This window comes from Pseudophryne corroboree, chromosome 2, assembly GCF_028390025.1.
Source record: "Pseudophryne corroboree isolate aPseCor3 chromosome 2, aPseCor3.hap2, whole genome shotgun sequence".
In the NCBI taxonomy this organism is placed as follows: domain Eukaryota; kingdom Metazoa; phylum Chordata; class Amphibia; order Anura; family Myobatrachidae; genus Pseudophryne; species Pseudophryne corroboree.
Window position 1 is genome coordinate 366,284,250 of NC_086445.1, and position 25,268 is coordinate 366,309,517.

Here is a 25,268-nt window from a genome sequence, read left to right on the forward strand (position 1 = left end):
TGTACCCCCGGTATGTCTGTGATTGATGGCCCTGCAGCACAGCCGATGGCCAATATATCTGTAGATATATCGGGCCATCTTGTGGTGTGTTCATGGTCCACCGAGCACCTTTACACCAGCTTTTGGGAAATGTACTGTTGATACTGTTGGATTTTTCACTTCAGTGAACCACATGTTAAACAAAGTTCTGCATTGCTAAGACATAGGGGGAAGCCCTTAGTTATCATCTTTAGTTGTTGCTGATTAACCACTTGCCTGGCATGGTCGCATCTGATGCGACCATACCAGCAAGTGCTATATCAGACCTGGTCGTTCAGGATGCGACCAGTCAGACAAACAGTGTTAGCAGCTGCAGGGAAGGGAACCTTCCCTCCGCTGATGCTGTCAGAGGGACCGGAAAAGTCCCTCGGCCTCCTTGCACCCTCCCCTCAGTTTTGCCGTGCTGCCGATCATTGCTGAATGGTCAGCACTGCAGGACACCCCACCCAGCGGCTGCAGACAATAGCATATAGCAGCCGCTACGGAAGTGTAAAACAACCCCACATCGTGTACCTGTCAGCTGTCTGGGGTGTATAAAGTAATGTCGTAATGGTCGCCATGTAACTGATGTTCCAATGTTCCCGACCGATGTTCCGATGTTTTAAATAATTTTATATATATTTTTTTGTAAATAATTTTTTAAAATAATTTTTCTTATTTTTTACTAAAATCATTTTGTATAAGGTTAAATTCATGTTCTTCACCTTACTCACTCATAAAAAAAAGCAACAATTTTCGGTTTTTTTTTGTTTTGTTTTTGGGGGGGGATGGTCACTTAAGTGTTAATAAGACTAAGGGGGAGATGTACTAAGCAGTGAAAAGAGTGGAGAATTGGCTAGCGCAGAAGTTGCTCATGGCTACCAATCAGCTGCTCTGTATGATAATTATGAATGTTACTTCAATGCTGATTGGTTGCCATGGGCAACTTCTCAACTGGCTCACTTTCCCACTCTTTTCACTGCATAGTACATCTCCCCCTACGGCTATTACCCTCAGATGGCTTGAACTGTAAATACAGTATGCATATAAAAATTTTTGGTGCCACTGTACTATGTTTTGTTCTATGCCTTCTGACCTGCCATCAGCTCTGGTAGCTTAGTAGGCACTGCTGGTGGTAGATTTTTAGGGTGGCCTTAAACTTGAGGCCTAATATGGTGGAATGCAGTAACAGTGCCGAATGAGTGTTAGTGGAGGGACAGTAGGTGGTGCTGTGTCATAGGTTGTCACAATGCACAAATGTATAACTTATTTAATCTCCATGTTATGTTATATAATGAAGTTTTCACTTGATTTGGTCCCAGAAAAATGTTATCACACAATGGGCCTGATTCAGGATGGATCGCTATTCGCTATCCAACCGCAAAAATTACTAAAAAGATGCGTGCGCATGCACAGGGCCCGTCCGGCGCATGCGCCCGCATTTACTGCAGGCGCCTGCAGAAAATGCGAATGCCTCTGCCTGTCAATCAGGCAGAGGCGTTTGTGAGGCAGGGGGACAGCAAAGCTCCATTTCCTAGGCGGAGACGGAGCGTTGCAGGGGCGTGGCTTCAAAACGGGGGGCATGGTGGTGCGAACGAGGGCGAAGCAGGGGCGTGATTGGGACGGCTGCATGATTTCGGCGGCCTTCCTGCGAGCACAGCCAAGCTATGCCAGCAGGAGGCTACCCCATTTTTTGCGATCATGCACAATCATGTTTTAGACCATGTAAAGAATGGAATTGAAACCATGGATATTTCAAGCAGAGGTTTTGACATCAATGTAAAAACGCGGGCAAAACCACCCAAACAAATGACTAGGCTCAGACAGGCAGGATTGCTGGAAAACCAGATGAATTAATTGATTTTGACAGTCATGATTGAACAGAACAAGAAACAAAACAACTTAAAAAAAACCTCACCATAATTAGCAATCACTTTATATCTTCCTCCTACAACTTTCTCCTTCACTTAAGATCATCGCAAACTCAAAGTGAAAGTAGCCAGCGGTCTAAATTCTATGATATCAATCGAATGGTGCTTTCTATATCTAATACAGTAGCGCAAGTAAATAGAGGAATAGAATAGCTTCTAATCCACAGTGGTCTGTTTCCATGATGTCAGATGGGATGCGGTCAAGATCCCGCCGGACGGGATCCCGGCGGTCGGAATCCCGACACCGGGATCCCGACCGGCACAATCCCGACATATTCTCCCTCTGTGGGTGTCCACGCCACCCTGCCACTTCGTAAATTTAGACCTTGGGGTTTATTTACTAATATTCGTGTTTGTGCCGTTTTAAGGGTGTTTGATCTCGAATGGTATCGGACGTAATTTACTGCAACTTTTTTAATCCTGATACGGTAATTTACTAAGCTGCCGAGTTTTCAATATTTGTATTTTTCGATGTCGATGTGATTTGTAATGTCGGGCAGTGTTTTACGGGAGTGATTAGTAAAACACTGCCTGACAAAATACAAGGAATCCCGGCCGGATCTGTGAGATCCGTGCAGGGCTTCATTGTGTGCATTCTAAGAAGTGCAGAATGGGTTAAAAATAATAAAAAAATTGTGTGGGGTCACCCCTCCTAAGCATAACCAGCCTCAGGCTCTTTGAGCCGGTCCTGGTTGTAAAAATACAGGGGAAAAACTGACTGGGGTCCCGCCATATTTAAACAACCAGCCCACTGGTACCTGTTTTGATTTAAGGGGTCCCCACTCCTCCAGGTTACCCCCGGCCAGGGGTGACTAGTTGGGGATTTAATGCCAAGGCCGCCGGGACCAATATAAAAGTGTCCCCCGGCTGTGGCATTATCTCTCTGACTAGTGAAGCCCGGTGCTGGTGTATTTTTGGAACCAGGACCAGGCGCAGAGCCCGGTGCTGGTTGTTTAAATATGGGGGAACCCCAGTCAGTTTTTTCCCTGTATTTTTACAACCAGGACCGGCTCAAAGAGCCTGAGGCTGGTTATGCTTAGGAGGGGGGACCCCACGCAAATCTTTTTTTTACAATTTTACGCCAAACAGATCCTATCCCATAGATAACCATGCATAGACTTAAACCTGGGACCAAACGTGGTCACCAAAATGCAGTGATTCGATATCAGGATATTGACAACCCTTGAATTCTGGTGAAGCGACTAAAGAACTTGAGCTACATGTCTGAAATACTTAACGAATCGCTTAATTTCAGCTCTTCCTGCAAATTCTCAAGCTGCATTTCCAAAAGTCTAATTAAGTGAATCACCTGATTTAAGATAGCAGTTTCTGAATTCACTTCACAGGTGACTACTTTGAGTGGCTTCAGCACCTTGCAGGACATGGAAAGTATTCTCCACTGCTCTCCCAATGTCATGGCTTGTTGTGTAGCTTTGAATGGCTTTGAATGGCTTTTTGCTGTTCTTCTATCTGAAGCATGTAAAGGGTGGAATTCCACCTTGTTACCAAAATATTTTGTGCCACAGACAGCATATCCTACATGCCCCTTTCATTTCTTAAAAAACTCTATTTCAGAAATCACAATTCCTGAGGAGAGTCCATGCAGAGCAAGCCATTTTGCTATGACATCCATTAGTTTCTCTAAGACAGCCATGTCAAACTTGAAATCCAAATGGGACAAATTATCAAGGTTCAAGTCTCGCGTGGGCCGCAAGAAAGATATATATATATATATATATATGTATATATACACACACACACACACATATATATATATATATATATATATACACACTGCTCAAAAAAATAAAGGGAACACTAAAATAACACATCCTAGATCTGAATGAATGAAATATTCTTATTAAATACTTTGTTCTTTACATAGTTGAATGTGCTGACAACAAAATCACACAAAAATTATCAATGGAAATCAAATTTATTAACCCATGAAGGTGGAAAAACACACTACAGGCTGATCCAACGTTGATGTAATGTCCTTAAAACAAGTCAAAATGAGGCTCAGTAGTGTGTGTGGCCTCCACGTGCCTGTATGACCTCCCTACAACGCCTGGGCATGCTCCTGATGAGGTGGCGGATGGTCTCCTGAGGGATCTCCTCCCAGACCTGGACTAAAGCATCCACAAACTCCTGGACAGTCTGTGTGCAAAGTGGCGTTGGTGGATGGAGCGAGACATGATGTCCCAGATGTGCTCAATTGGATTCAGGTCGGGGGAGCGGGCGGGCTAGTCCATAGCATCAATGCCTTCGTCTTGCAGGAACTGCTGACACACTCCAGCCACATGAGGTCTAGCATTGTCTTGCATTAGGAGGAACCCAGGGCCAACCGCACCAGCATATGGTCTCACAAGGGATCTGAGGATCTCATCTCGGTACCTAATGGCAGTCAGGCTACCTCTGGCGAGCACATGGAGGGCTGTGCGGCCCCCCAAAGAAATGCCACCCCACACCATTACTGACCCACTGCCAAACCAGTCATGCTGGAGGATGTTGCAGGCAGCAGAACGTTGTCCTTGGCGTCTCCAGACTCTGTCACGTCTGTCACATGTGGGCAGATGGAGGCGGAATGCCGGGGAAGCAGTTCTGCCCGAGTTAACCCTTCTGCATAAGGACCCCTGTCAGCATTCTGTCAAAATTCCCCGCCAACAGGCCGCATAAAGATGAGATAGGGGACGCGAGTTTGACACCCCTGTGCTAGACTATTCACAAGGAGGCATCTAACACCTCTGTTTGGCACATAGGAAGCTTCAGATTAGTGTACACCGCCAGATGCCTGCTCCTATCCTAGATGAATCTCTGTACATACCTCTCTAATTACCCATTGCCAGAAAACATAGCTAAGCACAATGACAACCATACCACGAAATCCCCAGTGCTGAGCTCAGCCAAAAAACGAGTTTTATGGTAAGAACTTACCCTTGTTAAAACTCTTTCTGCGATTCGCAATTTTTCTCTGAAACCACACCGACAAGGCAGAAATATGAACCTTGAGGGAGGCCAGACGCAGGCCTAAATCTAGGCCCTGCTGCAGAAAAGCCAAAAGTTTGGCTGTACTAAACTTGGAAGCATCATAATGGTTAGATGCGCACCAAACAAAGTAGGAATGCCAGACCCGATGGTAAATCCGAGCAGAGGCCGGTTTCCGGGCCCGCAAAATTTTTATGACCTCTTCAGAAAAACCCTTAGCTCTTAAGACGGAAGCTTCAAGAGCCACGTCGTCAAAGACAGCCGGGCTAGGTCCTGGTAGACACAGGGGCTCTGAACGAGGAGGTCTGGGCGTTGTGGAAGTAGAAGTGGACGCTCTGACGATAGGCTTTGCAGGTCTGAGAACCAGTGCCATCTGGGCCACGCCGGAGCTATGAGAAGCAGATTTCCTTTTTCTTGCTTGAACTTCCGAATTACCCTGTGCAGGAGTGACACCGGAGGGAACACGTACGGCAGCCGAAACCTCCACGGCACTGCCAGCGCATCCACGAATGCTGCTTGAGGATCCCTTGTCCTTGCCCCGAAGACCGGAACCTTGTGATTGTGTCGAGACTCCATCAGATCCATATCTGGAAGACCCCACCTTTCCACGAGGAGTTGAAACACTTCTGGATGGAGGCCCCACTCGCCGGCATGCACGTCCTGACGACTGAGAAAGTCCGCTTCACAATTCAGGACTCCCGGAATGAATATTGCAGATATTGCCGGTAGATGGCGTTCTGCCCAACGTAGAATCCGCGAGGCTTCCTTCATTGCCAAACGGCTTCGAGTGCCGCCTTGATGATTTATGTAAGCCACTGTGGTGGCGTTGTCTGACTGTACTTGAACAGGACGGTTCTGAATCAAATGCTAGGCTAGGTTCAACGCATTGAAGACCGCCCGCAATTCCAGAATGTTGTTCGAGAGGAGAGATTCCTCCTTGGTCCACCGACCCTGCAAGGAGTGCTGCTCCAGCACCGCGCCCCAACCTCTTAGACTGACATCTGTCGTCAACAGGACCCAGTTGGATATCCAGAAGGGACGGCCTCTGCACAATTGTCGGTCCTGGAGCAACCAGAGCAGCGACAGACGGACCTCCAGAGTCAATGAGATCATTTGAGCCCTGATCCGGTGAGGCAGGCCATCCCACTTGGCTAGAATCAGCTTCTGGAGGGGGCGAGAATGGAATTGAGCATACTCCACCATGTCGAATGCTGATACCATGAGGCCCAGCACCTGCATTGCCGAATGTATCGACACTTGCAGACGAGAAAGGAAGCAACGAATCCTTTCCTGAAGTTTCAGGACTTTCTCCTGAGACAAGAACAACCTCTGGTTGTGAGTGTCCAACAGCGCTCCCAGATGCACCATGCTCTGAGCAGGGACCAGGGAGGATTTCTTCCAGTTGATGAGCCACCCGTGCGCTTGTAGAAACCGGACCATCATATCCAGATGACGCAGGAGAAGATCTGGGGAATTTGCCAGGATTAACAAGTCGTCCAGATACGGCAGTATCCTGACCCCTTGACGGCAGAGTACCACCGTCATCACCGCCATAACTTTGGTGAAGACTCGCAGAGCCGTTGTTAAACCAAAAGGTAACGCCCGAAACTGGTAATGGAGGTTGCCAATAGCGAACCTCAGGTATTGTTGATGTGACACTGCTATAGGAATATGCAGGTAAGCATCCTGTATGTCCAGGGAGACCATGTAGTCCCCAGGTTCCAAGGCCAGAACTATAGAGCGAAGGGTTTCCATACGGAACTTGGAAACCTTCACAAACTTGTTCAGTGCCTTGAGGTTGAGAATGGGCCGGGAGGACCCATTCGATTTCGGGACTAGAAACAGCGGAGAATAGTACCCCTGGCCCCTCTGAGCAAGAGGCACCTGTACTACGACTCCTGTATCCAGGAGGGTCTGTACCACCGAATGCAGTGTGCTTTCCTTTGTCTGGTCCGACGGGACGTCTGTCTGGAAAAATCGAAGAGGGGGTCGGTTTTTGAAAGCTATGGCGTAACCTCGAGTGACGACTTCCCGTACCCAGGCATCTGAAGTGGTCTTCAACCATTCCTGGGTATACCCTAGAAGCCGGCCCCCCATCCTGGGATCCCCCAGGGGGAGGCCCGCCCCGTCATGCGGCAGGCTTATCGGTCTTGGCAGCTGGCTGACGGGCAGCCCAGGCTCTTTTGGGCTTCGGCTTACCAGGTTTGGAAGTGCGGTCTGCTTATGGTACGCCAGACCTTTTGCTTTACCCGAAGGACGAAAGGGGCGAAAGGACGTGCCTTTGGCCTTTGACACAGAAGGAGCTGTAGTAGGCAGACAGGCAGTTTTGGCAGTAGCCAAGTCAGCCACTATCTTATTTAAGTCCTCCCCAAACAGAATATCCCCCTTGAAAGGGAGTACCTCCAGGGTTTTTCTAGAGTCCAGATCCACAGACCAGGATCTCAGCCACAATATCCTGCGAGCCAGTACTGACGTAGTAGAGGCCTTGGCTGCTAGGATACCGGCATCAGAAGTCGCCTCTTTAATATAGCGAGAAGCTGTGACAATCTATGACAAGCATTGTCTAGCATGGTCAGAGGAGATTTCAGCTTCTAACTCCAAGGCCCATGCTTCAATAGCCTCTGCCGCCCATATAGCTGCAATAGTGGGCCTTTGTGCAGCACACGTGAGGGTGTAAATCGCTTTTAGACAACCCTCGACACGTTTATCCGTAGGCTCTTTTAGAGACGTGACGGTAGTGACAGGTAGAGCTGCGGAACCACCATCCTAGCCACATGCGAGTCTACTGGAGGAGGCGTTTCCCAATTCTTAGACAGCTCTGGCGCGAGGGGATAGCGAGCCAGCATCTTCTTTTGAGGCACAAACTTCGTACCCGGGCTTTGCTAGGGTTCCTGACATATATCCACTAGGTGGTAAGAGTGAGGTAAAACTTGTTTAATCACCTTCTGACGCTTGAACCTATCTGGTTTCTTAGGAGGAACGGATGGCTCGGGATCATCCGTAATCTGCAGAATTAACTTAATAGCCTCCCAAAAGATCAGGAACATCCACATGTGAACTACCCTCCCCATCAGCCGTATCTGAGTCAGAACCTGTGGGGTCAGTGTATGTGCTGTCTTCATCAGACGAGGTGTCAGTGACAGCAGTGGATTGTGAGGAGACGAGTGCTCGCTTAGAGGACCTCTTGGACTTAGGCAAGCGATGGTCAGACTTTTTAGTAGTCAAGGACTGGTTCAACGTCTTTAATTGAGCAGATAAATCGTCCGCCCACGGCGGGTTAGCTGCAGGGACCACATACGGTTGTACCGGCATTGGGGGTCCCATAGGGGGAGTTAGTTTATGAACTAGCGTATGCAGAAGCGTGGAAAAAGCGGCCCACGGAGGGTCAGTATGTGCCTCCATTGCCACAGTCCCACTGGGGGGCAAGGAGCCCCCAGAACCAGAGCCCACAGCTGCTATATTCTCCCCATATGTGCCTGTGGCTTCAGCAACACCAGCAGTGTGTTCCGCCCCAGAACCGTTACCCTCAGAAGCAGACATTATATAACTTGCAGTATGAGGTAACACAGTACAATTATCAGCAGCACTATATCCCTAAACCCAAACCCCTGCGCAGTGTAGTCAGCACCAGCAGAGATAAAGGAGAGATATGGTGACTAAATCACAGAGAAAAATACGTAATACAGTATATCTTTGTGAAAATCCTATATTAAATAACACCTGACGCACCAAGCCCCCTCAGGTTATAGAATATAGGGATAGCAGGTTGAGTGAAAGACACGAGATGGACACCACTCAGCTATCAATGCACACACAAATAGTCACAGTTTGTACAATGCAGAGGTTATTACAGACAATAATACTGCACTGGACTAGCTTATATATATAGCTATATAGGCAATAGATATAACACTACACAGTAAGAACTGGATGTATATCACAGGGTAATTGTACTAGAAAACCCTGACTAAATGCACTCTTTCTTACTAACACTGACTAAAAAGGCAGGTAGAATACTTAAGTGTCATGTAAAGGCACAGCGCTGACAACCAGGCGGCTTTACATATAGTAGGAGGATTTGCCCAAGCAGTCCCAGGAACAGTGAGCTGAGGAGTAATGGCGCCGCAGACACTGGCAGGGATTGAGGAAAAGACAGAGATACAGCTCCAGGGCGGGAACACTTGCTAGAAATGGCGCCCTGGAGCTGGGGGAGGGGCTTCAGCTCTAAGCCTTATCCCCCTTGCTGGCAAAACTACCGGGTACTGTGGGCAATATTAAAATCAGTTTTAAGAGAAAACCTGACCTGCGCCCATGCCCCGGTGATCTAGTGGGATCACCTGTATCCACAGTGTCCACCGCCAGCGTGCACGGCCCTCCTCCCACTGACCTCGCCGGATTGCGATAAAGACCGAGTCCCACGAGCGGGACCCACTTACCACCTCCCGAAGCGCGGCCACGCGATCCTGGAGAGCCCCAGCCGTGTGTGTCTAACATGAAGAAAACCGGAGCCTCCGCTGTAGGTACCCGGCAACCAGGGCTCGGGAGTGAACAGCGCCGCTGGGGAGAGCTGGAGCTGCAGCAGTGAATGTCACAAGACATTTACCACCGCTGCTGCCCTTGAAGTCTTCACTTTTTACCTCATAAAAAGCTTTTCTCAGGACTGCTTGGAGCAGCCCCTCTGTTAAGTGCCTGCTTACTGCAGCACCAACTGACAAACTGAGCTCCTGTGCTGGGAGGCGGGGTGATATAGGGGGCGGCGCTGTGCATTCTGGGAACAGTCAAAGCTTTGAGCCTGTTGGTGCCTCGGATCAAGATCCTACTCTACACCCCATTGTCCAGACTTGTGGAGCCCAGTGTACCCCGCAGCAGAAACTGGATGGGTATTTGTTTACTCAATTTATAGATAAAAGTGAGACAGAGGTGTATCAGAAAAATACAAATCAGTATCCATCACTGAGCTTATGTCTAAGGGTTGTTGTGTCAATTATTGAGTATGAGCACAATTCTCTAGCATGGCACTAATGTGCCCTGGGCTAGTGCCAGATTATGGTCCTCATGTGCGTGGAGCTGAATGCGCGGATCTGTATGGCGGCCACATACAGCATGCAGGTATACGTCCGTGTCCAGACTTGCGTCCGATTATTAATAATTATACTTAATTCATGGTCCTTCATTAAGCATCGCTTTAATGCAACCTGTCCTGTGCCCTCCACCCCCTGCCACCCTCACCCAATCATATGCCTCCTGTCACCCTCACCCAATCATCTTCCTCCTGTCACCCTCACCCAATCATCTTCCTCCTGTCACCCTCACCCAATCATCTGCCTCATGTCACCCTCACCCAATCACCTGCCTCCTGTCACCCTCACCCAATCATCTGCGTCCTGTCACCCTCACCCAATCATCTGCCTCCTGTCACCCTCACCCAATCACCTGCCCCCTGCCAACCTCACTTAATCACCTGGCTGCCCCTTACCCAATCACACACCCCCTGCCAACCTCACCCAATCACCTGGCCCACTCACACAATTACCTGCCCGTTGCCACCCACACCTAATCATATGCTCCTTGCCACCATCACCCATTCATTTGCCCCCTCACCCAATCACATACCCCCTGCCACCCTCACCCAATGTCCTGCCCCCGCCATCCTCACCCAATCACCTTCCCCCTCACCCAATCACGTGCCCCCTGCCCCGTCACCCATTCACCTGCCCCCTGCTATCAGCAATCAGGGTTGTGTACTGCCCCCGAAGTTGCCAGGGACGCCAGTGGATTGCCAGGGGCAGGCAGTATAAGAGGCCAGGCAGGTAAGCAGTGCCGTACCGTGCTTCTGGTGAGACGCCAGGTGAGAGGTGATAGAGTCGCTCCTCTGCTCGCTTCTCTTGCAGGCCGTACTGTGTGTGCTAGGGGCCGTGCTACAGGCGAGTGCCGGGAACCTCCTCCTCAACCTTAGCTCCAGCCCACTCCCCTCCTCGCTCTCTGCTGCTGTCTGGAGCCCATTCCTGCTGCAGTGCTGCTGCTGGAGCCCAGACAAGGTGGGCTACATCCCGGAGTGGGGCCAGAGCCAGGCGGATACCGTTAACCTGGTCAGCATTCTTGCCCGATTCCCTGCCAACGGGCAATAAACAAGGACCCTGGCCAGGGGCAGCAAAAGTATGTAGTAGGGGCAGGATGCAGACCGTGGGCTGTGAATTTGACACCCCTGCTCTAAGAGGTTGTCAGAGAGGTATGCCTCTTAGTGAAGCCAGTGATACACAGAGTAGCCTGCCTCTGAATGAGCCGACGCTGTTTATTCTGCTGCTGTTCCTGCTGCTGAAGGCGATTCACCCAGCCAGTGGAATGTTGCAGTCATGTATTCTTTGGTTCTGCTTGTCCACATGTCTGTGGTTAAGTGGACAGTGAATACAATGGCATTTGTAGGCCAATCATTAGTTTATTTTTAATGTCCTGGTACAGCCGAGGAATTGCTTGTCTAGTAAAATGTAACCGAGATGGAATTTGGTAGTGGGGACACAATTAACGGTCTAAAACCTGCTACATTAATGGTGGATACTGGGGGTAATTCAGACCTGATCGCTCACTAGCGTTTTTTGCAGTGCTGCGATCAGGTCAGAACTGCACATGCGTATGCACCGCAATGCGCAGGTGCATCGTACGGGTGCAAAGCGGATTGTTGCTTTGCGATGGGTTTTACGAGGCGTCCATTCGCACAGCCGATCGCAAGGAGATTGACAGGAAGAAGGCATTTGTGGGAGGCAATTGACCGTTTTTCGGGGAATGGTTGGAAAAACGCAGGCTGTCTGACGTCAATTCCGGCCCCGGACAGGCTAAAGTGATCAGGTTGCAGCGGCTGAGTAAGTCCTGGGCTACTCAGATACTGCACAAAGTTTTTTTGTACCGCTCGGCTGCACATGTGATCGCCCACTTGCACAGCTAAAATACACTCCCTGGTGGGCGGCGACTATGCGAACGCAGGACTGCAAAAAACAGCTAGCGATCGATCGGGTCTGAATTACCCCCATTGACTGCAGATCTAATACTAGCATAGCCGTCAGAGTGTCAGTGATCCGCTGTGTGACTCTGTGACAGCTGCCATACTTGCTTCCTCTTGCAAAGGATTGTTTAGCAGTCAATTGTTGTTTGAAAGAGGATGTAGTTATCTGACCCCGCCGGTCACTATACTGACACCGGGATCCCGGCCAATTCAGAGCCCAACAGTCGGCAGGCCGACTGATAGGGACTATTCCCACTTGTCGGTGTTCATGATACCCATAGAGTGGGAATGGAATCTGTGGCAAATGCCGGTCACCGAACCTAACCCTTTGAAAGTACTAGTAATCTTCTCGGTCCCCTTCTGGGATAAAGATCCACTCCCAGCAGCAGCAGGCCTAGCACTTGAGTATTTTTCAGGGGAATCCTGGATAGGGGAGAAGTCACCTAGCCTTATCAAATTGGATGCAGGACTACTTCTAATCATTAGTGAGGATATTGATGATAAAGGTGTTGGCAGTGGAAATTGCAGGTGAAAGCATCTAGCTGACAGAAGGGAGGTAGCTGGGATATTCACGTGGGCTCAGATCTCTGAGCTCGCACATCTCTAGATATATCTATCTCTGTCATCGGGTAGGTGGTGTGGTCGGTAAGTCCAGCTGCCCCTTAAGAGGCAACATTTAGCGACTTTGGGGCACCAAGTGAAATTATATCTTAGCCCCAAACTTAAAATCATTGTTGTGACCCCAAGTGCTATGCAGATATATTTTCTGTAAAACAGATAAGCACAGAAGCACTGGGGTGCTATGCGGATAGTTGGATACTTTAACAGTATGCAACCACACTCAGGAATTAGTGGATAGCACACAACTGCACCGATTAGCACTTGGATAGAACACAGTTCAGCCATACTTACCTACAAATAAAATCTCCTCTCTAGGAGAAGCCCGGGCAGGAGATGCCGCTTACCTTGGTGGGGGTCGGGGCTGAGACCCCCACCTTCAAACTGCCGCAATTAGCAGGTCCATAGAGAGGGTTAGCCCCGCCCCTTGGGGATCTTGACAGCGTTATTAACAAATGATAGTAACACTGTTCCGATATAATATACAGGGTGAGTCAAAAGTTGCAGTACACCCTTTTGTTTCAAAAACTGTGCAGGAAATGGGAAAACTGAATACTCCAGTAAGGTATGGGTGAGGTGGGCTATCTTTTAGGGTATGTACCGAACATGGGCGCCATCTTGAATCTAAGTCAGTTTTTCAGATGGGAAGGGGGTCGTGTAACATGTCAAACAACATTAGAATTTGCTGAAAAGTTTATTGCTGCAAACAAATTTTAAATAGCTGTTAAGGTTTGAAAGTTACAACACTTTTTTGTTGCGGGTAACTGATTTTTTTGTTGCGGGTAACTGAAGATGGCTTTGACAAAAGAGGAGAGAATTAAGGTAATTTTGATGTCTGGAGAAACAACTAGCACCCAGAAAGACCTCCAATTTCATGTAACACTGTAAAGTGCCTAATTTCCAAATTCCGAGAAACTGGGACTGTGGCTGACAAGTCACGGAGTGGTCGTCCAAAAGTGCTACTGGTCTTTTTGGGTGCCGGTTGTAAAAATCTGCAGCTATGACATGGAAACTTCGCAAATACTGATGTTGTTTGACATGTTACACGACCCCCTTTCCATTTAAAAAAAATGACTTAGATTCAAGATGGCGCCCATGTTCGGTACATATCCTGAAAGATAGCTCTAGCTCACCTCACCCATACCTTACTGGAGTATTCAGTTTTCCCATCTCCTGCACAGTCTTTGAAACAAAAGGGTGTACTGCGACTTTTGAATCACCCTGTGTGTGTGTGTATATATATATATATATATATATATCCAAAGAAGAGGACGGCACTGACAGGTTTTCATAAAGTGTGTATAATCCAATAGAATACTTTTCAAATATCCATCAACGTTTCGGTGACATTGTGTCATTGTTCATTTATACGCATCCTGATGACGGTGTTTTGACACCGAAACGTTGATGGATATTTGAAAAGTATTCTATTGGATTATACAAATTGTTCTTTTATACGCATCCTGATGATGGTGTTTTGACACTGAAACGTGTGAGTGGCGTCCTCTTTTTTGGCTTTATGCTTTTGCGACATACGTGTTTGGATCTGGAGCACCGAGGTATTTGTTTGCTGTTTATTGAGTGCCAAGCGCCTGGGATTGATTTTATATATATATATATATATATATATATATATACACATACATACATACATATATATATATATATATATATATATATATGGATTCTTGTAAGTAGGCACTCTCCAGTCCATAAATGTGCTTGAAGAAAATGTATTATATCATACTCACAAAGATATAAATGCAAGGCTTCATTATATGCATGTAGACAGAATCACAGCGACGTTTCGGTCCATCAGGACCTTTGTCAAGTGTGTCAGCAATACAAGCCACCAGCATAACAACATAGCACAGTCATTGCAGCAGAAGTCACATACCTGTTCCCTGGAGACCTCTTAAATACCCCCATTACAAATGGCTAGCACAATGTCCTGCTCATTGCAGGAGATGCGCTCCACCTGCGCCCGTCACGGCGTGCGTTCCACTGCCGCATGTCCAGATCCGGCATGCGTTCCATTGCCGCAAATGCGGAAACGGCTGTGCCAGTACTTCCGGTTCAAAGATATCTCAACAACAGTTTACCTAGCGACGTCGTCAGACATAGCAACGCTTCCACATAGCAACGCGCAAACAGTGCAAAACACTAAGCCAAACTCATAAGAAGTATACATATATTATAATGGCTACAAAGCAACAAATGCTAAGGTGGACAAATAATCTAAATAAGATATGATCTCCACTACCAGGGAGACTAGTATTACTTGATCACATAAGATACATCTAATACATGCAGCCCACCAGCCACCTTTAAAAATTAGGTATACTCCTATATATTTTTTATTCTAAACCATTTCATGGGGTAATCAAAGAGGAATCCAGGTAAAACCTATTTTTACAACAACACACATCACTATAATCATTTAAAAAAAGACAAACAACACAAATGATCATGGTGTGTAGTGCAATTAACCCACGTCCAAGTAAAGTGCGCGCGCGAGCACCCACATAAGAACCTCAGTTCTACATAGTAGGAACAAGCGCACACACAGATAGCCCAGGTTCTTGCTCACAACACCATAACCAGTGAACTAGGTCATTAAAATACAATGAAAGATAGTGGAAAAAATCCACAATGGTATGATGGAGCAAAAACTATTTTATCTCAAAAAATTCTTTAGGACAAGCTGTTTGTTCAGTCCTCTTGGGGAAATAGTGTCCAACCTAAAGATCCATTCAGACTCTCGTTTATGCAATTTTAATAAGCGGTTTCCACCTCTGATGGACGGTGGAATCCAGTCAATAATGCGACAACGTAACATAGGAATTTGGTGTCCAGCCTCAACCCAGTGTCTGGCAACTGGCTTATCCGAACTTTCTGACTCCAGGGCCTGTCTAATTGAACATCGATGGTTTGCCATCCGATCTCTAAACCGCCGTTTAGTGAGTCCAACATACACCAGTCCACATGGACAAATAATAAGGTAAATCACATGATCCAAAAGACAATGTAGACGGTGTTTAATCGCAATAGGTGCCCCACTATGTGGGTGTGGGAAAGTGGATCCTGGTATTATTGATCGACACGTTGTGCAATCTAAGCACTTGAAACATCCTTTCTTCGAAGATCTTAACCATGTACCACTTATTCCCTTGGGTGGACCAGCAAAAGGTCGCATCAGCATCTGTTTTAAATTTGCACCTCTGCGATATGCCATCATTGGCTGTTGCTGGGACTCTCTACCAACTTTAGGATCGGAGGAAATAATGTTCCACTTTACATTCAATGCTTTGTCATCATATCTACTAGTGTATATCATTCTGTTCGCTGTTTTAGCTCTGTTAGTAGAAGCCTGCATTGTAATCTTTTGGCGCGCTTTTTTCAAACACCCCTCAATGTTCTTATGAGAGTAACCCCGCTCTTTCAGTCTGTTCTTAACCTCCAGAATCTGTTGTTCAGCCAAAGATTCATCTGAGTTGATTCTCAAAGCTCGCATAAATTGAGAAATTGGTAAACTTGCTTTTAAACTTGGCGAGTGATGGCTAGTCGCATATAATAACGAATTCCTATCTGTCTCTTTCCTATAAAGTGTAATATTTATACGGTTATCCTTTATCTGGACCGTCACATCCAAGAAGTCGATTGTGTCCTTATCAATCTTAGCTGTCAATTTTATTGGTGTCTGTAACTCATTTAGAGTCTCTACCATCTGCCAAAACCCAGTCTCAGTGCCATTCCATAGTAGGAAAATATCATCTATAAACCTATAGTACTGTACAATGTTGTTTCCAAATGCAGGAAGGATATATTTAGTCTCAAACCAGTGCATATAGATATTAGCATAAGCAGGTGCCAGGTTAGACCCCATTGCGGTCCCTGACACCTGCCTATACAAACCACCTGCATACAAGAAATGATTATCCTTCAATACCAGACCTAATAGTTTGATCAAAAACTCAAGAGGTGGACCAGTGTGTCCAAAGGATATTAAAGCATCACGTATAGAATTCATCCCGGTCTCATGCGGTATTACCATATATAATGAATTTACATCAAGAGATGCTAAATAAATACCGTCATAATTCACAGTCTGATCACGTCTGATTTTTTCAAGAAAGTCATATGTGTCCCTCAAATAACTGGGAATCTTTAATACTATTGGCTGCAAAAATGCATCAATAAACTTAGCAATTGGCTGTAACACAGACCCTTGAACCAATATAATCGGCCGTCCGGGAGGGTCCACTAGGGTCTTGTGGACCTTAGGTAATGTGTAGATGTAAGGACACACAGGAAACTGAACTGTCAAAAAATCAGCCGTGTCTTGATCAATCCAACCACTACGTACACCTCTATTAATAGCTGCATCAACCCTAACTTTGATTTCACTAATCACTTTAGCAGAGCAAGGTTTATACGTTGAAACATCAGACAACTGTCTTCTTATTTCACTATCGTATTTTTCCCAGTTTTGTAGTACAATTGCCCCGCCCTTATCTGCGGGGCGTATGACCAGATTGTTGTTCTCACGTAATGATCTCAAAGCTAATCTCTGACCTCTAGACAGATTATCATATCTATTGAAACTATCATCATTCCTAAAATCAGCTTCCATCACCCATGAAAAGGTTTTTATACCAGGGTTAGTTGAGGGGGGGTCAAATAAGCTAGGCAATTTAAATTTATTACTACTAGCAGGTTCACTATGACCACAGGGTCCAAAGAATTCCCTAAGCCGAAGTTTATGACTAAACTTAAACTGGTCCACACAAAATTCAAAGGGATCATGTCTCACTTTAGGGATTGTTCTTTTATACGCATCTTGATGATGGTGTTTTGACACTGAAACGTGTGAGTGGCGTCCTCTTTTTTGGCTTTATGCTTTTGCGACATACGTGTTTGGATCTGGAGCACCGAGGTATTTGTTTGCTGTTTATTGAGTGCCGAGTCGCCTGGGATTGATTATATATATATATATATATATATACACATACATACATACATACATACATATATATATATATATATATATATATATACATATATATATATATATATACACATATATATATACACACACATATATATATATATATATATACATACATATATACATACATACATACATATATATATACATATATATATATTAGAGATGAGCGGATTCGGTTTTACTCGGATTTACTCGGTTCTCAAAACGGCATCTTATTGGCTCAGAGATGTCACGTGTTTTGGATAGCCAATCAGATGCCGTTTTGAGAACCGAGTAAATCTGAGTAAAACCGAATCCGCTCATCTCTTCTATATATAGAGAGAGAGAGAGAGAGGAAGGGAGAGGGGCTGACTTACATTTGAAGCGGTTCTCGCCGCTCTTCAGCCGCCTCTCCCTCCTCGTCCGGTCTGCGCGGCTCCCCCTTCTCCCTCCTCCGGCGGGGTTTCGTGGAATGACGCGTTTGCGCCGTGACGTCACGACGCAATCGCGTCATTCCGCGAAACCCCGCCCCCCGAGCTGGGCACTCGGGAGAAGGGGGTTTCAAAGTTATAAAAGTGCCGCGGCGGGTGTTAGGGGGTCTCGGCGCCCCCTCCAATCCGGCGCCCAGGTCGCCTGCCCCCCTAGCCCCCCCCTAGTTTCGGCCCTGCTGTAGGGCCCTTTAGACATTTCACACATGAGTTTTTGTGCAAAATGTGGCCAACAACGCAAACTGAGTTTTATGGGAGAACAGGCTACTTTGCAGAAGTGTGACAGTCCAGGGATACAGACTTCAAGATCCGATTTTGCTTTCCCATGCTGCACAAAACCATCCTGCACTGGTTGTACATTTGCATTTTGTAGAGGTCATAGTCTATGGATAGAGATGAGACAGTGATGGTCCTATTATTCTGCTGTATGGTATGGCTGGGGTAGACTAAGGCCAAATATGCTAACAACAACAGCAATTTTCATAACTAAATTTAGCTGGAAATGTTGCTAATCTCTAACTACAACATTTAACTAAAAATATTACATTTAGTGACTGACATCCAGCTGATAAATTCACCTACCACAGCAATGTGTAGCATAATTCAACACAGGAATGCACAGCAATCATGTTCCCAATTCATTAAATAACTACTATTCAATTCATTAAATATCTTAAAATCTGCTGTAAACCAAAAACAATCTTGTATATTCATTTTTTTAAATCAAATAACTGCCTGTGCTCTATGAAGCATATAATCTGTGAAATCGTAAAAGCATTGATACAAACATGTACAGTAATTGTGTATTAAAAGCTCATTCATATATAAGTAAAAAAAAAAAAAAAATTAAATATGAGTAAATGTGCACAGTTCTGATAACCTTAATAAATATAAATGGTATTCCCTACCAGAAACTGCATCCTGAAAAATAATCACTCCCACATATTCCTGTGTACAACTGAATCAATTTCACACTTACTCACCTCACTCATCTCTTATGTGGATCATTCATTGGTTTTGTTATCGCTATGGCAACTGAGGTAACGGTGCAATGCTGCTCACATTCTAATGTATGGTGAACAGATGCCTGTTTTTCACACCACATCAAAGGCTACGTTTCTCTTTGTTTGTATTCCCTTAAACTGGATTCATCACAAGATATAGAAACTAGAATACACGGCATCTATTCTAAAAAAAAATAAAAAAAATAAAAAATTGGTTGATATAATAGTGGATTGAAAGAAACGTATTAAAATCACCACAGATCCCAAGCTGACACATCACCCAGCCCTTCCATAGGGAATAATAGAGAAAAAGGATAGAAAAAAAAATGGACATGAGAAAACGTGCTAAAACTGTAATGCATGAGTAAAAGCCACAACAGAGAAAAATGCAAAAGTGCCATGCTGCATGATTCATTTTAGTGGGCTGAGGGTTTACATGCACCTCCTATTTACTAACAAATACCATTTAAAATAACATTTTAAATGACCTCTGACCCCATGCACTCTGATTTCCTACCTACTGATTTGCCTTTTATAGCAGTGGTCAGCTGGGGATTGGTTGCCAGCGTCAGGTAAGCGAGTACTGGTTTGTCATTGGTCATGCAGCGGTCAGCTGACCCAGACCAACATGGCTGAGCCTCAGCTGCACGTGCGACCCAAGACACACTAACGACGGGGGAGGATAAGCAGTTGCTGCGGCCAGGAGCGAATTAATGAAAAGGCCAAGGATCCCCACATACAGGTAAAACATTGTGCGTAGAGGCAGGTATGGCTAGGAGGTTTGATACCATTGGTGACAGGCATCATAGGACAGTTTTTTTGTGTGGGAGGAGGCACATAAGTGGGAGAACAAGGCCAGGACTATGAAATGAGTCAACAGTTAACAGAGGAGATGTGAGAGGAGCCACAAATAGATGCATGTGTTTAATATACTACCATTGAGTCAGAGTCCAAGTAAGTCTGAGGCCTAGCTAAAAAGGGAGGTCAGCAGTGGGGTTAGGGCTTCAGCAGGTCCAGGCAATATGGTGAATATTGTGTCAGCTGGTCCAGATATGGAATCCCTGAGGCACAGATGAAGCAGGTAGTGGAGGCATGCAGGTCAAATTTGGCGTGGTACATGCAAGCAACTAGATGTAGGCCACAGATGCAGTAATGTGTCTACCTGTAGCACGGAAGATTGAGCAAGGTCAAGGATAGACAAGAGCAGAGCAGGCCCCAATGCTAATGGACTGTGTTGGCAGGCATGGCCACTACAGATAGATCATTTGATAACTCCACCAGAATGCAAGGTTTCCCATGGGTCCTGAAGCTCTAATGCGGAATGCTGCTGTTCCATTTTTTCCTCCACTTAGAAAAAGGAACTCTGCTAATAAGTGGCTCCAGACACTAAGGGGTCTTGGCGGCGGATGAAAAGCAAATGGTGGTAGGTCAGGCTCCATTGCCAAGTTCGGCATTGCAGAGCTGTAGCCATGAATTCAGTTCCGAGTTTCCATGGTAGAACCAAGTTCGTGGCAATGACTCCGCATAACCTGGTTTTGACTTGTAAATGATTTCCGCTTCAAAAAATATGGGCATTCTCGCACAAACTCCTACACCTCAGGCTTTACCCCCAAGCCTTTTTTTTAAATCATTATACAGACATAGAGGTAACATTTTTCATTATTATTTGTATGGCCCACCTAAGCACTCATATTATGCATGTGTATAGTATTTGCCTAACATAATCATGTTCTGAAATTATCTAACACACATTTCTCAGCTAACAATAGGGTTTTCCTCAGGAAATTGAAAATCCTTTTTGGACATTTGAGGCATCCTTTCAAGTAAACCCAGAGAGAGTGCCCTGTCATTGTCTGGCACTAGCATTCTGGACAGAGACACGACCTCTGACCCCATGCGCTATTGTGTATGCATGGCCATAGCATGCATCTTCAGCTCCTTCCTCCATACTTGAAGAATGTGCCCCTGAGAGTCTCCAGCGTTACACATAGGAGAGATGGCATTACAGACGTAGTGACGTAGGTTGAAGACACAAAGTTTTGGTATCTCTCGACACTTGGGATACTCTGCATTATTAAAAGGACTTTCTCCAGAACAGGATCTATTCACAACGGGATATTGCCGGACAATTTGACATGCCACCCACACTGGAACTTACATTGCAGTATGAGGTGCGACGGCGCCCAGCGGGTCGTAGCTCCTCCTGCTGTTAGCGTTGTTGGAGTCTGGCCTTTGCCGCTTGTCAGCGGGTGCTGTTCCAGCTTTGCCGCTGCTCTGTGTGGATACCGGTGGTGTACCAACGGATTGGCTGCACACAAACACACCACTGTTGATCGCATTGGTGACACCTATGATCAGCTGATTGGCATTCATCTTTTGTTGCCACGCCACACATCTGTCCCACCAAACACAGTGGTGTGTATGGGGTTACAACTTACAGCGATTCCCTCCGGGCGTTGAGACTGGCTGTTTGGAACTATGGGGCAGATGTATTAACCTGGAGAAGGCATAAGGAAGTGATAAACCAGTGATATGTGCAAGGTGATAAAGGCAACAGCCAATCAGATCCTAACTGTTAATTTACATATTGGAGCTGATTGGCTGGTGCCTTTATCACCTTGCACATATCACTGGTTTATCACTTCCTTATGCCTTCTCCAGGTTAATACATCTGCCCCTGATAATCTTCGCAGCTCGGGTGCACCCCATTCGGTAATATCCCACAGATTTGCACCTATTTCCACTGGAGGTTTTATTTCATTATATTCCAGGTTTCTCCTAAAAAATAACCTTATAGAAAATAATATGCTGGAGAATTTCCCAGTATCTTGGTAGTATTTTTTAATTGTTTGATCTTATTAATGCACACTTATTTTGTACCAGTTATTTGCTTGCTATAATTGTTACTTGTACTATACCCCCGGGAGGTTTACCATTATTATGTGTGAATAAATTGTGTATATATATTTTAAGACACTACTGTGCACATGAATTATTAAGCGCCAATTGGGGATTTTTATCATTATCTTTTTAAACCTTAAGAGGATGGCATACCTCTTTTCCCAATAGGCTGCTGATATACATTTATTAGAGCTCCATTCAGTACAACGCCCAATAGCTATTTTGTTTTTTCTGTACAGACATAGTTACCCTGTTAGTTCCACTGCACCACTACCGCTATACCGCTACATGTATAGAGCCAGTGTGCCACCACTGTATGTACAAACAAAGGTGAGAACTCCCATCTGTCGCATACCACCTGCACTCCTCTATACGTGCCTGGCTGGATCTGGAACATTATGAGTGCTGTGTACCTGTTATACATACATGCCAGTGGCGTGCGGTGAGGTCAGTGGCTGGTGAGGCACTACAGCCATAAAGTCTGCCGAATCCTGCCGATGGCCCCTACCGCCGCCGAGCCAATGCCCGCTACTTGCCCTGAGCCGCTGCCTGCTGGCACCACCAATGAAAAATTAGTGTTTGGGACTGGGAAGGGAGTGGGAGGAGGACATGAATGCAATTTTGTTGTCCAGGGCTTCCATTAACTTAATGGAAAAGGGTCTGAATGGGTTAAAAAAAAAATGCATGAGGTCCCCCCTCCAAAGTATAACCAGCCTCGGGCTCTTTGAGCCGGTCCTGGTTGTTTAAATACTGGGAAAAAATTGGACAGGGGTTCCCCGTATTTAAACAACCAGCACTGGGCTCTTTGTCCGGTCCTGGTTCCAAAAATACGGGGGACAAAAGATGTAGGGGTCCCCCGTATTTTTAAAACCAGCACCGGGCTCCACTAGCCAGGGACATAATGCCACAGCCGGGGGACACATTTATGTAGGTCCCTGCGGCCGTGACATTACCCCCGCCCAACTAGTCACCCCGGGCCGGGGTTCCCTGGAGGAGTGGATATATTGGCCGTCGGCTGTGCTGCGGGGCCGACACAATACGTCTGTGAACGACAGAGTTCACAGACGTATCGGCCGTACACACTGGCCGACGAACTAGCGATATATATCGGCCGTTCAAGAGAACAGCCGATATATCGGCCAGTGTGTACGGCCATAGTTCAATCCACAGGAGGGAGGGAGGGAGAGTGGGAGAGAGAGAGAGGGGGAGAGAGAGAGAGATGTGCTGTACTCACCACAGGCGCCTCAGGCTGTCCCTGCACTCCGGACGCGGATCCGCTGCAGACAGACACCCGATGCTGAGGCTGGAGGAGGCGAGCGCCGCCCGCTGCTGCTGAACTTTTAGCACTTGCCTTCCAGACGCGCCCGCTGCCGCCGCTGCACTTGTCTCATATACAGGGCCCCAGGCAGGGGCGATCGCCAGCAGCAGGTGACGGAGTAAGGGGGGGGGGGATGAAGGGAGGGGAGCAGCTTACTATCCCGCCGCCTCGTATGGATGATTGGACCAGCGGATCCAGTGCTGGATCCGCTGTCCAATCATTTCTGCCTTGCTGACAGTGATGTCAGCGAGGCACTTCTAGAGATGCCGCTTTGCCTATGTTTTTCAATGGGCTTTTACAGCCCAGTTCTTGGCCCCGCCCCCCGCTCGATCCCCGTTTCCATTATCTACGGGAGGCACTGCTATCAGTGCCTCCCAAACCTATTTCAAGCCCTAAAATTATTAGAATAAAATAAAGAACATACTTATGACACAGAATATGTGTCATAAGTATGTTCTTTGTGTTATTTTAATAATTAATCACAGGGGAGGCACTGCCTCCCCTGCCTCCCCTGACTGCACGTCCCTTTACCTGCTGCATTAACACTGTGTCATCATGTAAATCTGTTCTGCCTGGTTATTCAACCAAAGACCTGGTTAAGTTATTTACCGAGTGGACTAACCTTCCTCACACACTGCTGCCACCTATATGAAATATATAGAACTGCCAATAGCTGCAGGGAGAAAATGTAAAGTATGCAGCCATATTAAGAATTGGGCAATGCCACAATCTACCTGAACCTGAAATAATAAATAAGATTTTAGCTGAATAAAAAAAAAAAGAAAAAACAGTAACTTTTGCACCCCCTGCAGTAGTTTGCACCCTTTAGCTGATGTGCTTGTGACTCTGCCTCTCAGACCTATTCAGTGAACATAAATCTGGCTAAATAATATTCACTTCTCTTTCTGTAATTCACAGTAGCAGTTTTTAAATGTTTGGGGCCTGATGCAAACCAGGGTAGAAATCGGGCATATGTATTACAGCCATGGCCATGACTAGGGGTTGGCCAGTATAGCACAGCTGGTTGAGGGAGGGTACCCCTGGTTCAGCCTGCCAACCCCTAGATGGCCCAGCATGACCAGGTCATGGAGGAATATGACTAGTGTTTTATTAGATCCCATCCTCTACTCTGCATAGTACTGTATGGTGCGGCACTATCTACAATGTTGTTTGGTGCTGATGAATTCCACATGGTAATACCCCCTCTTTATTAATTCTGCTTTAGGGGTGTAGCGAGGGAGTACAACCTCCGGGCGCCGAAAAAGTCAGAGGGCGCACTGCTACCCGCCACATCCCCCCCCCCACCTTCCCATGGTCCACTGTACTGGCACCTACAGAGCAGGAGGAGGAGAAGCAGAGGGGGAGTATACTGTCTCGGACTTGGAGACTAGGAACAGGGCATACCAGAGGCAACAGCAGGAGACACTGACTGCCAGCACATGCCGGAGCTCTGCCTGCCCTAGTTGTATGTCTGCTTGTAGCTGTGCTGCAGGGTTCCTTCTGTCCTGCAGCACCACTCTCTGCCCCACTGCTGCATCACCCCTCTCTTTCCTTAAAGCTGTAGCACGTCTCTTCTTCAGATGCTACAGTGGCTCTCTCTGCCCCAGAGGCTACTGCAAGTCCTCGAAGTCCATTGTCCCACCTCTTCCTAATGTGTGTTACACTTCCTCCGAGATTTTACATTTTTATGGGCATAGTCATTAACAATATGCCCTACACAGCGAGGATGGGCAAGTTATAAGCAAGAATTATTATATGGATGATGGGGGGCAACTGGACCTATAGGTACGGCCCTGATTACTGCATTGTATGCATGAAAAAAGGTGTATATTATTGGGCCAGGGTTGGGTATGGGTCACCATACTGACGCCGGGATCCCGAGGATTAGATTGCTGGCAAGGAAGGGTGAGTGCAACGAAGCCCCTTGCGGGCTCACTGAGCTCGCCACAGTTTCTATTCCCACTCTATGGATGTTGTGGACACCCATGAGTGGGAACAGTCCCGGTTAGTCGGCATGC

General features: G+C 46.5%; 1 protein-coding gene across 4 annotated transcripts in view; it reads right to left on the bottom strand.

Annotated features, from left to right (window-relative positions):
* The window catches only part of MYO16 (myosin XVI), a 1,104,874-nt gene that overhangs the window by 1,056,503 nt on the left and 23,103 nt on the right, over nucleotides 1-25,268 (bottom strand). Inside the window, exon 1 of one of the 4 annotated variants that reach the window (XM_063953184.1) lies at nucleotides 19,011-19,203. The exons of the other annotated variants lie outside the window; for them this stretch is intronic. The gene's annotated coding sequence lies outside the window, so the exon portion shown is untranslated. Of the gene's footprint in view, nucleotides 1-19,010; nucleotides 19,204-25,268 lie in introns of those variants that run through there. 4 annotated transcript variants of the gene reach the window in all.